Source organism: Artemia sp. Qi Xiang Cuo, chromosome 20 (assembly GCF_049724085.1).
Source record: "Artemia sp. Qi Xiang Cuo chromosome 20, ASM4972408v1, whole genome shotgun sequence".
Lineage (NCBI taxonomy): Eukaryota > Metazoa > Arthropoda > Branchiopoda > Anostraca > Artemiidae > Artemia > Artemia sp. Qi Xiang Cuo.
Genome location: NC_142813.1, coordinates 1,905,326 through 1,918,243, shown reverse-complemented (window position 1 = coordinate 1,918,243; position 12,918 = coordinate 1,905,326). Strand labels below are relative to the sequence as shown.

Genomic DNA, 12,918 nt, shown 5'->3' with positions numbered 1-12,918 from the left:
TAAATTAAGAATCAATGGCCATGATTCAGTTAGCCCTTGTTATAACTCCCACAGAATCATAAAACAAAGGCAATAAATTCCTCTTGCGAAATTAGTATAATTCATCTGCCATTGAAAATAGGCCCACCTCTACGAGAGTTCAAAGTGCAAATAAAAATTATATTATAGGTAAATCTACATCTAAAGGAAACGGGACATTTGTCCGATAATAAAAGGCAGGGGCACCATCAGTGCAATTTTTGGACATTTTTTATGAAAATGCCAAAAAAAAAGCCATTTTCAATGAAAATAACAATGTTTTTTTTAAACGAAGCTTCTTTTTCAAAGGCAACTTTAAAAAAAATTAAAGCCCCCTTGATCCCTCCCTCCAAAGACACTACTGCTTCCAACCATAACAGAAGTCACATATTTAGCATCCGTGTGAATACCATATATATTTTACTTAAAACCCTTAGTTTCTAAGTTTTAGCAGAACATGTGGTACAGGTTCCCTTATAATAGAGGTGCACCCATCTGACTCCCTGACAAGGGTATATTTCCAAATTTGTCACTCACTTCTGTATTTTACCAGCTTCAAGTCCCTTTATTATATTTCATCTTTTGTTATCCGCCCTAAGGAGAATTCTTATCTAATGATGCACCACAGCCATTATTCATAAATCATGGTGCAAAATGACATTTTATATATACAAGAACAATATCTTCAGGCGCTTGCCCATATCCTTTTCCCTGATGTCTTGTTTACTACCGTAACGAAGATCCTTCTCAGAATGTTCTGGGATCCCCTCCGTGCTCAGTGGGAAATGATCTAAAGGATTTTTCGTATCCCACTTCCTGTATTTTTCTCCGGTGAGTTTCCTTTGATCAATTTTCCGTAAATGAAGATTATCCAAAAATAAAAAGACAGAAGGTAAATGTTGGAGTAAAAATATTTTTATCCGTAATGCAAAGATGCAGCCACGTGCGCAGGACTTTTTCTCAGGGGGATATGAGGATAATAAAAACAACAATATTTATAGGGTAATTAGAATAAAAGGGCCAGGGATTCAACAAAACTCCCGAATTTTGAGGAGCCTGAGCCTCGAACCCGCCTCCTTTCTGCATACCTCCTTGAAAGGACACATAACAAAGGGATATGTTGTTTTTCCCTCAAGGTAAAATATGCTTCATAGTTGTTTTCTAAGAGAGTTACTTGTGAATCTTATTAAATGTAGCCTACAAAGGAGTGTGAGTGGGACAAGATGGTGTGACCATCTTGGTCAAAGCGAAAATGAGCTAAAACAAATTGTTTCAAAAGAAGAATTTTTGAAAACAATGAGCTTATTTGAAGAATTTAACGTGCAACTACGCTAAAAAGAGACATTCAAATTTGGCAAAGCTACTTCACAGGCAGAAAGCGTGAACTGGGTTGCGATGTTAAGTCATATTGAATCAAACCCATTTCGAACCAAGGCTAATGAGCTGGAATAAGTGGTTGTATTATCATGCATAATAATTGGGTTGCCAGTCCCTTTCAGTTTCAAACTCGAGTGGCTATCACAGTCCTGGAAAAATACCTGATCAGTCATTTGTCAGATTCAAGTTTAGTGTCTTGGGCATTGGTTGATTGGAGAAGAGGTGGGCGCTGTCTTGACACGAAGTTTTGAAGGCGAATTATGTCAGTAAAAAGTATAGAGCAGTAAGTTGGAACAAGGAAATATTTCAGTTTCTTTCCGGAAAAACTTACAAAGGGCTAAAAGGAGTAGAATACAAATATTGATGAAAAACTAAGAATAAAAACAAAAAAACACTTCTATCTAAAATCTACCTTGAAAAAATTCTACCCACCCAGAAATTGTTTTTAATCGCTTTAATTTAATTTATTTTGTTTTGAGGATCAAGGATCCAATATTCAGAAAATCAGATACCTGTTTACATGTACGATATACATCACAAATCAGTAGTGTCATGGGCATTGGTTGATTGGAGGATAGGTGGGCGCGGTCTTGACACGAACTTTTGAAGGCGAATTATGTCAGTAAAAAGTGTAGAGCAGTAAGTTGGAACAAGGAAATATTTCAGTTTCTTTCCGGAAAAACTTACAAAGGGCTAAAAGGAGTAGAATACAAATAATGAAGAAAAACTAAAAACAAAAATGAATCTCCAAATCTGCCTTGAAAAAATTTGACTGATTTTAACACTAGAAACAAGCCTAAGGCAATGATTATATACTGAATGGCTATCGGAGGACGACTTTTATATCATGGAAGCCTCAAGTTTTATTTTTAGTAATTCAAGTTTTAATTTTTCTGGGTAGCGGGGAGAACAAACTGCCCTTATTTTACAGCGGCTTAGAAAAATTTGTTTCAAAGGTATTTCTAATGTTTCATTTCATTATAATGCACAAAAAAGGGAATACACATACGCGGTAAATCATTTCACGGATGGCAAAACATTTTAAGGGGTACAAACTTGGGCTACACAAAAAAAACAGAGTACAAATTATGCAAACAATTTGGGTGAATAGTATGAATCTGTGAAATTTTTTATTTTTGGGGGGGAGACTAATAAAAAGGACAATATTTACATGATAATTTGAATAAAAGTGTCAGGGATTTAGCAAAACTCGCGTAGGAATATTTAAGATTTTTTGAAAAAGTTGGGGCTCAGGCGGAGTAGCCCCCTCTTCTCCAATGCACCTGTAAGGGGAATAGGATTAGGTAAACATGAGTCCTGAACCTTGAGTTGTAGGAAGAGTAAGATTCTTAACCCTATTTCTCTTTAGTGTTGGATCCTCAAAATAAACTAAATTAAAAACGAAAATTTTTTGAACTCAAAAATAATTTGTTTGGACACAATTAGAATACCACATGACAGAAAATTCCTTAACACAATATTGGGCATTTTTTCAAGAACAGAAGTATTTAAATTTCTAGTACAGTAAATTTAACTTGCAGAATCATGCAATCTAAATCTCATCTCGGAACACATTTTTGAATCGGAGTGCTGCTACTACTACAACTAACAACTCACCGCAACAGCAAGCCACCTGAGGCCAACACAGCTACGCATGCTCCCCCTCCTTCCCAATTTATTCAAAGCCTTCCTCTTTAAACCCTACCAGGACGATCCAATTTCCCTTAAATGAAAAATCCCATTTCCACTTGGATCGGAGTAGCTTGGGTTATTTCTGCACAGTATATTATTTTTCAAGTTACTAACTCTTACCCCCATTTTAGAGTACAAAACTTCCGATTCCGTCATATCGGCCAATTACACTTACCGTAGTATTTCTTTATAACGTACCTAGACAATATTCATGAACCGTTCAGTTAGATTACTGCTTTTTTGTGTTCATCCTTAATTCACCATATCGTTTAAAATGGGGACCATAGAGCGTTTTGAAAGACTTTTTCATTTGTGAATTTATGATTACGGGAAACGCTTATTTGGAGGGTAGTACTTTCTTTTAAGTAAATTAATTAAAAAACAATTTTCTACAAAATACATTTTTTCAAAAAAATGTAAAGAACTCTATATAAGAACATTAAACCAAAAATGAACAAAAATAGAATCAAATAATCTACCAAGCACACAACTACCACAAATCAGTATCAATAAATAAATGAAACCAAAAAAAAACAGAAATTAAAATAAACTACATGAGTCAAACTTAAAACGAGCAGAAACTGATAAGAGCATGGTTCTAACTTCTAGGCTTTCTAAAAGCCAGAATATAATTTGTACTTTACTGAAAAAAAAATCAAATGAATTTACTGAAAAAATCTGCATTGTCTGTTTGATATACATATGCTGATATTTATTCATTAAATCTTAATTAATTTTTGATTTCTTAAAGCTATAAAAGTGAAAACATTTAAAAGAATTTTTTGATAAACTTATTTTGTGAAAAAAGTTTTTAAAATTAATTTCTGTTCGTTTTATATTGACATAGCATTTTTCAGGGAGAAGTCTTTTTCAGACTGAGCCTCCTCTAATGTTAAACACCAATACTTTCCATAAAAACCTTAAATACCCCCTGGGCATAACTTGAAACCTTTGCCATTAATCTCTGGGGTTGGTTTCAAACCCAAAGCCTTGTTATATGATATTTAGACTATTTTGAATAGAATGGCCATCTCAAAATTTTTATTAGATACATTACATATGAAGCTAAGAGAGGAAAGAAAATAATAAATGAGAAATAAAACCAAAAAAGGGTGAGAAAACGAGGATTTTGTCAGCCAGTGGTACCACACAACCCTTGCCCTGAGCGCTGGGAGGGTTTTTTATCCTCAAAAACATAATTTTCATACCTTTCTGATACGCTGAACAAAAGTGCTGTCTCAAAATTTTGATCGCAAGTGTTTGTTGAAATGATGGGCATGGGAGAGGGGGGGGGGTGTATTTGCCCTCTGATCACTTTCGACTATTGAAAAAGGCACTGGTCCTCTCAATTTCCAATCGAGTGAGCCCTTTTGAAGCTTCTACGACAAAACTTTCTATAAGAACCTTATATGCCCCAAGGGCATAACTTAGAACCCTTATTCTGAGGGCAATGGGGGGAGGGTTTTCATCCTCAAATACATATTTTCCAGACCTTTCAACAACGCTGAACAAAATGGACATATCAAAATGTTGATCGGAAATGTTTGGGGAAATGATGGGCATGGGACGGGGGTGATTCCCCCTCCGATTGCTTTCGACTGTTACAAAAGAGAATATACCTCTCAATTTCCAATCCAATGAACCCTTTTTGAAGCTCTTACGACAACGCTTTCTATAAGACCATTATATACCCGCAGGGCATAATATACAATCTTAACCTTGAGGGCTGTGGAGGAGGGGCTGTCATGCTAAAAAACATAATTTCTGGACCCTTCAACTACGTTCAACAAAATAGCTATATCAAAATGTCGATCGGAAGGGTTTGGGGAAATTAAGGCCATTGAGGGGGGCATTCACCATCCGATCGCTTTTGACTATTAATAAGAGCACAGGCCATCTCACTTCCCAATTGAATGAGCCCTTTTTGAGGTTTCTACGACAATGCATTCTTTAAAGACCTCATATGCCCCCAGGGCATAACTTACAACCTTGCATTACTAGCAAAATATTGATCGAAAGGGTTTGGGGAAATGATGGGCGCGGGGGGGGGGGGTGAATTCGTCCTCCGATTGCTTTTGATTATTAATAAGGGTACTCGCCCCCTCAATTCCCAATTGAATGAGCCCTGTTTGAAGTTTTTACGACAACACTGTCTATAAGAACCTTATATGCCCCCAGGGCATAACTTACAGCCTTTGCCCTGGAGGCTGTGGGGGGTTTTTCTTCCTCAAAGACATAATATCTAACACTTCAAACTGCGTTGAACAAAATGGCTATCTCAAAATGTTGATTGAATGTATTTGGGAAAATGGTGGGCAGGAGGGGGAGTTGCCCTGAGTTTTGGGTGGAGGCTGTCATCCTTAAAGACCTAATTTCCAGAACTTTAAACTATATTGATAAAAATATTTATCTCAAAATTTTCATTGGATGTGTTTGGAGAAATGGTGGGCCTGATAGGGGGGTCTGTTGCCGTTCAATCACTTTCGACTATTAAAAAGAGCACTAGGTCTCTCACTTTCAAATTGAATGAGCCCTTTTTTATGTTTCTACAACACCACTTTCTCTAAAAAACCTTATATGCCCCCAGGGCATAATTTACACCCCTTACCCTGAGGGCTGTGGGGGGGGGGTTGTCATCCTTAAAAATCTAATTTCTTTAACTATCAACTACGTTGAAAAAATGGCAATCTCTAAATTTTGATTGGATTTGTTTGGGGAAATGGTGGATGTCAGAGGGGGGGGGGGGGGTTAGTTGCCTTACCACAACTTTTTACTAACAAAAATGGCACTAGCCCTTTCAGTTTCCAATCGAATAAGACCTTTTTCAAGTCTCTACGACAACACTTTCTATAAGAAAACTTATATCCCCCAAGGACATAAATTACAACCCTTGCCCTGAGGGGTGTGGGGGGGTTAGTATCCTCAAAGACCTAATTTCCAGAACTTTCAACTGCTTTTAACAAAATGGATATTTCAAAATTTTTATTGCATGTGTTTTGAGAAATGGTGGGTGTAAGAGGGGGGTTAGTTGCCCTCAAATCACTTACGACTATTAAAAGGGCACTATCCCCTAATTTTCAATTGAATGAACCCTTTTCCAAGCTTCTGCGACAACGCTTTCAATAAAAGCCTTATACTCACCCAGGGCATAATTTACAACCCTTGCCCTGAGGACTGTGGGGGGAGTGTCCTCCTCAAAGACATAATTTCTAGATCTTTCAACTACGTTGAACAAAATGGCTATCTCAAAATTTTTATTGGATGTGTATGGTGAAACGGTGGGCGTGGAAGGGGTATTAGTTGCCTTTCAATCATTTTTGACTATTAAAAAGGGCACAAGCCATTCCAATTTCCAATCGAATGAGTTCTTTTCGAAGTTTCAATGATAACTCCTTCGATGCGAAATGCCCTAGTCTAAGACCAACCCAAAAAAATAATAATAAATAAAACATTGTGCCAACATCGTTCTTTACTTAAGCAGCGCTATTTTGCTGTCTATGATTGTAGACTCAACAGTTCCAATGATTGGAACTGTGCATCTGATAGATTTTAGAGTCCCATTATTTATTTCACGGTTTGTTCCAGCCTCTTTTCGTTCTTTTGGTCTATTCTTCTGTCTCTCCTCTTTACTTCAACTCTTGGACATTATTCTATACAGATATAAAAAAATAATAGTTTCTTCGGATGTGTTCATATTCTCCGTAAAAATATTGAAAGAGCAGAGTTTTATATCATAGGCAGCGCAATAGCGCTGCCTAACTAAGAACGATGTTGCCGCAATGTATTATTATTTTTTTTCCTTTAGACCAGGGCACTTCGTATCGAAGGAGTTGTCGTAGAAACTTCGAAAAGGGCTCATTCCATTGAAAATTGGAGTGGCTTGTGCCCTTTTAAAAAGTCAAAAGTGATTGGGAGGCAGCTAACACCCCTTCTACGCCTATCATTTTCCCAAACACATCCAATCAAAATTTTGAGATAGCCATTTCGTTCAGCGTAGTTGATTTCCAGATATAAATTATGTTTTTGAGGAGGACACTCTCCCACAACCCTCAGAGCAAGGGTTGTAAGTTATGTCCTGGGGCATATAAGATTTTTATAGAAAGCGTTGTCGTAGAAACTTCGGAAAGAGCTCATTCGATTGGAAATGCAAAGGGCTGGTGCCCTTTTTAATAGTCGAAAGTGACTGGAGGGCAACTAACCCTCTCTCACGCCCACCTTTTCCCCAAACAAATCCAATCATAATTTTGAGATAGCTATTTTGTTCAACGTAGTTGAAAGTTCTGAAAATTCAGTATTTGAGGATGATCAACCCCCCCCCCCCCCCGTAGTCCTCAGAGCAAGGGTTATAAGCTACGCTCTGGGGCATATAAGGTTTTCATAGAAAGCGTTGTCGTAGAAACTTCAAAATGCGCTCATTCGATTGAAAATTGAAATGGCTAGTGCCCTTTTTAATAGTCGAAAGTGATTAGAAGGCAGCTAACACCCCTTCCAAGCCCACCATTTCCCCAAACACGTCCAATCAAAATTTAGAAATAGCCATTTTGTTCAAAGTAGTTGAAAGTTTTGGAAATTATATCTTTGAGCAGCAATCTCCTCCAACATTCTTCAGAGTAAGGGTTATAAGTTATGCCCTAGGGGCATATAAGGTTTTATTTAAGGCTTTGTCGTAGGAACGTCAAAAAGGGCTCACTCGATTGGAAACTCAAAGCACTAGTGCTCTTCTTAGTAGTCAAAACTGACTGGAGGGCAACTACCTCCCTTTCACACCCATCTTTTCCCAAAACATATCCAATCATAATTTTTGAGATAGCCATTTTCTTCAACGTAGTTGAAAGTTCTGAAAATTAGGTATTTGAGGATGATAAACCCCCCTACCCATATCCCTCAGAGCAAGGGTTATAAACTATGCCATGGGGGCATATAAGGTTTTCATTGAAAGCGTTATTGTAGAAATTTTAAATAGGGCTTATTTAATTTAAAATTGGAAGGGCTTGCTTTCTTTTTAATAGTCGAAAGTGATTACAAGGCAACTAACACACCTTCCATACTCATTCATCCCCCAGACACATTCAATCCAAATTTTAAGATGACCTTTTTGTTCAACGTAGTTGAAAGTTTTGGAAATTATATCTTTGAGCAGGACATTCCCCCCATAGTCTTCAGAGCAAGGGTTATAAGTTATGCCCTGGGGAGATAAAAGGTTTTTATTGAAAGCTTTGTCGTAAAAACTTCAAAAAGGGCTCATTTGATTGGAAATTCAAAATCCTAGTGCTCTTTTTAATAGTCAAAAGTGATTGAAGGGCAACTAACCCCCCTCTAACGCCAACCTTTTCCCCATAACACATCAAATTAAATTTTGAGAGAGCCATTTTGTTCAGCTTAGTTGAGAGTTTTGGAAATTAGGTCCTTAAGGATGACAAACCCCTCCCCTCAAAGCCCTCAGGGCAAGGTTTTAAGTTAGGCCCTGGGGGCATATTAAAATTTTATAGAAAGCGTTGTCATAGAAGCCTCAAAAGGGCTCATTCGATTGGAAACTGTAATGGCTAGTGCTCTTTTTAATAGTAGAAAGTAATTTGAGGGCAACTAACCCTCCTCTCAAGCCCACTATTTCCCCAAACACAAACAATCAAAATTTTGAGATAACCATTTTTTTCAACGTAGCTGAAAGTTCTAAAAATTAGGTCTCTGAGGATGACAACCCCCCCGAGCCCTCAGGGCAAGGGTTGTAAGTTATGCCCTGGGGGCATATGAAGTTTGTATAGAAGGAGTTATCGTAGAAACTTCAAAAAGGGTTTATTCGATTGGATATTGAAAGGGTTAGAGTCCTTTTTAATAGTCGAAGGTGATTGAAGAACAACTAAGTCCCCTCTCAGGCCCATCATATCCCCTAACACATCCAATCAAAATTTTGAGATGTTCATTTTGTTCAACGTAATTGAAAGTTCTGGAAATTAGGTCTTTGAGGGTTACAATCCCCCCCCCCATACACCTCAAGGCAAGGGTTGTAAGCTTTGCCCTGGGGGCATATATGGTTCTTATAGAAAGTTTTTGTCGTAGAAACTTCAAAACGTGCTCATTTGATTGGAAATTGAAAGGGCTACTGCCCTTTTTAATAGTCGAAAGTGAATGGAGAGCAACTAACCCCCCTCCTCCCTTTTTTAAATCTTGATTAATTTTTAATTTCTTAAAGTTATAAAAGTGAAAACATTTAAAAGAATTTTTTTTGAAAAACTTATTTTGTGAAAAAGTTTTTAAAATTAATTTCTGTTCGTTTTATATTGACATAGTCTTTTTCAGCGAGAAGTCTTTTTCAGACTGAGCTTCTTCTAAAGTTAAACAGCCATCCCTTCCATGAAAACCTTTAATACCCCCTGGGCATAACTTAAAACCCTTACCATTAATCTCTGGGGTTTGTTTCAACCCAAAAAGCCTTGTTATATGATATTTAGACTATTTTGAATAGAATGGCCATCTCAAAATTCCTATTAGATTCATTAAACATGAAGCTAAGAGAGGAAAGGAAATAATAAATGATAAATAAAACCAAAAAAGGGTTGTAAATTATGCACTGGGTGCATATAAGGTTTTTATTGAAAGCTTTTTCGGAGAAACTTCAAAAAGGGGTTATTCGATTGGATATTCAAATGGCTAGTGCTCTTTTTTAATAGTCGAAAGAGATTGAAGGGCAACTAACCCCCCTCTCACGCCGACCTTTTCCCCATAATACATCCAATCAAATTTTGAGAGAGCCATTTTGTTCAGCGTAGTAGAAAGTTTTGGAAATTAGGCCCTTAAGGATGACAAACCCCTCTCTTCAAAGCCCTTAGGGCAAGGGTTGTAACTTATGCCCTGGGGCATATGGAAATTTTATAGAAAGCGTTGTCGTAGAAACTTCAAAAGTGGCTTATTCGATTGGAAATTGAAATGGCTAGTGCCCTTTTTAATAGTCGAAAGTCATTGGAGGGCAACTAACCCTCCTCTCACGCCCACCATTTCCCCAAACACATACAATCAAAGTTTTGAGATAGCCATTTTTTTCCGTTGATTTTGAATTAAAGTTATCAAGTATTTTGCAGTAGGTTGCATAGGCTGCATCAAAACATGGCCAATTGTAGAAAAGTCAAGACAGATAGTGCAAGTATTTGAGAAGCAAAAGTTTAAATGGCTGGGGCACGGGTAAATGGCAGGAGTATGCATGACTCTCTTATTGGACACATTAATTGATTTAAACTTGAATTAAAGGTAGGTTAGGTTAGGTTAGGCATGGCCAGGTAGTCGAAAGTGACTGGAGGGCAACTACCTCCCTGTCACACCCATCTTTTCCCCAAACATATCCAATCATAATTTTGAGATAGCCATTTTGTTGTCGTAGAAACTTCAAAATGGGCTCATTCGATTGGAAATTGAAATGGCTAGTGCGTTTTTTAATAGTCGAAAGGGATTAGAAGGCAACTAACACCCCTTCCACGCCCACCATTTCCCCAAACACATCCACTCAAAATTTTGAAATAGCAATTTTGATCAATGTAGGTGAAAGTTTTGGAAGTTATATTTTTGAGCAGGAAACTCCCTCTACAGTCATCAGAGCAAGGGTTATAAGTTATGCCCTGGGAACATATAAGGTTTTTATTGAAAACTTTGTCGTAGAAACTTCAAAAAGGGCTCATTCGATTGAAAATTCAAAGGGCTAGTGCTCTTTTTAATAGTCGGAAGTGATTGGAGGGCAACTAACCCCCCTCTCACGCCCACCTTTTCCCCATAGCACATCCAATCAAATTTTGAGAGAGTCATTTTGTTCAGTGCAGTTGAAAGTTTTGGAAATTACGTCCTCAAGGATGACAAACCCCTCCCCTCAAAGCCCTCAGGGCAATGGTTCTAAGTTTTGCCCTGGGGGCATATGAAAATTTAATAGAAAGTGTTGTCGCAGAAACTTCAAAAAGGGCTTATTCGATTTGAAATTGAAATGGCTAGTGCCCTTTTTAATAGTCGAAAGTAATTGGAGGGCAAATAACCTTCCTCTCACGCCCACCACTTTCCCAAACACATACAATCAAAATTTTGAGCCATTTTTTCAACGTAGTTGAAAATTCACCTCAGGACAAGGGTTGTAAGTTATGCCCTTGGGGCATATAAGGTATTTAAACAAAGTGTGGTCGTAGCAACTTAAAAAAGGGTGTTTTTGATCGGGAATCGAAAGGGTTAGTGGCTGGCAAAATAGTCGAAAGTGATTTTACAGCAACTAAAGCCCTTCTCACACCTCTCACTTCCCCAGAACCATTCAATTAAAGTTTTGAGATATTCATTTTGTTCAACGTAGTTGAAAGTTCTGGAAATTATGAATTTGAGGATGACAAACCCCCGAGAGCCAACAGGGCAAAGGTTTTAAGTTATACCCTGAGGGCATATAAGGTTTTCATAGATAGTGTTGTCGTAGAAACTTCAAAAGGGGCTCGTTCAATTGGAAATTGCCCTTTTTAATAGTCGAAAGTGATTGGAGTGCAACTTACCCCCCTTTCACGCCCACCATTTCCCCAAACACATTCAATAAAAATTTTCATATGACAATTTTGTTCAACGTAGTTGAAAGGTCTGGAAATTATGTTTTTGAGGATGACAAGTCTCCCCCCATACCCCTCAGGACAAGGGTCGTAAGTTATGCCTTTGGGGCATTTAAAGTTTTTAAAAAAAATTTCGTAAGGGCTGATTTGATTGGAAATTGAGAGGACTAGTGCCTTTTTTATTAGTCGAAAGTGATCAGAGGGCAAATGTCTCCCTCCACGCCTAGCATTTCCTCAAACACTTGGAATCAAAATTTCGATATAACCATTTTGTTAAGCCTATCAGAAAGGTCTGTAAATGATGTTTTTGAGGATAACAAATCCCCCCAGCCCTCAGAGCAAGGGTTGTAAGTTTTACCCTGGGGATATATAGGGTTTTTATAGAAAGTTTGGCCATATAAACTTCAAAAGTGGCTCACTGGATTGGTAATCAGACGCTCTAATGCCATTTTTAAGAGTCAAAGTGATCAGAGGATCGCTACCCTCTCCCCCTTACACACACGTCATATTGTCCCAAAATGCGTCTGATAGAAATTTCGAGATAGTCATTTTATTCAAAATAGTCTAAATATCATATAACAAGGCTTTCGGGGTTGAAATAAAACCCAGAAATTAGGGGCAAGGATTGTAAGTTATTCCCCTGGGGGGGGGGTATTAAATGTTTTTATGGAAGGGATGGTTGTTTGACTTCAGAAGAGGCTCACTCTTTCTCCCTGAAAAAGACTATGTCAATATAAAATGAACAGAAATTATTCAAAATAAGTTTTTCCAAAAAAAAAGTAAAGAACTCTATTAAACCGAAAATGAACAAAAATAGAATCAAATAATCTACCGCCTTCTAATCATAGGTCTGAAAGGATTGTTCCTCTAAACCCATGGATGACATACAGACTTCTCAAAAGCTGGAAAAGGAATAATAATCTATGGAGAGCTTATAAATGCGCTACACTTTCAGCAGGTGCTATTCGTCTTTGTCAATTCAAGATCTACCGGAATATATATAATTCCTTGTATAGGAAAGCCGAATCTCTGTATTATCTAAATAATTTTGCTGCTTGTGGAAATGATATTTGTAAAACTTGGAAGGTAATAAATTCTCTACTTAAACCCAGTTCTCAATCTAGCTCTTTACCTATGAGTCTGGTCACTTTGCGATGGAGCTGTGAAGGGTGAGCTTAATGTCCAAGAGGCATTCACCTCATTCTTCGCTAATATTGGTAAGAATATTACTTCTACAGTTACTTTGTCTCGGCCTAGGCCGAACTTTAGATCT

The 12,918-nt window shown here is 37.6% G+C and overlaps 1 protein-coding gene across 1 annotated transcript in view; it reads left to right on the top strand.

Moving 5' to 3' along the window:
- The first annotated feature begins 786 nt into the window (after window positions 1-786).
- Window positions 787-12,918, top strand: part of Eaat1 (Excitatory amino acid transporter 1) — a 225,597-nt gene continuing 213,465 nt past the window's right edge. The window contains exon 1 of the mRNA XM_089106433.1: window positions 787-849. The gene's annotated coding sequence lies outside the window, so the exon portion shown is untranslated. The remainder of the gene's footprint in view (window positions 850-12,918) is intronic.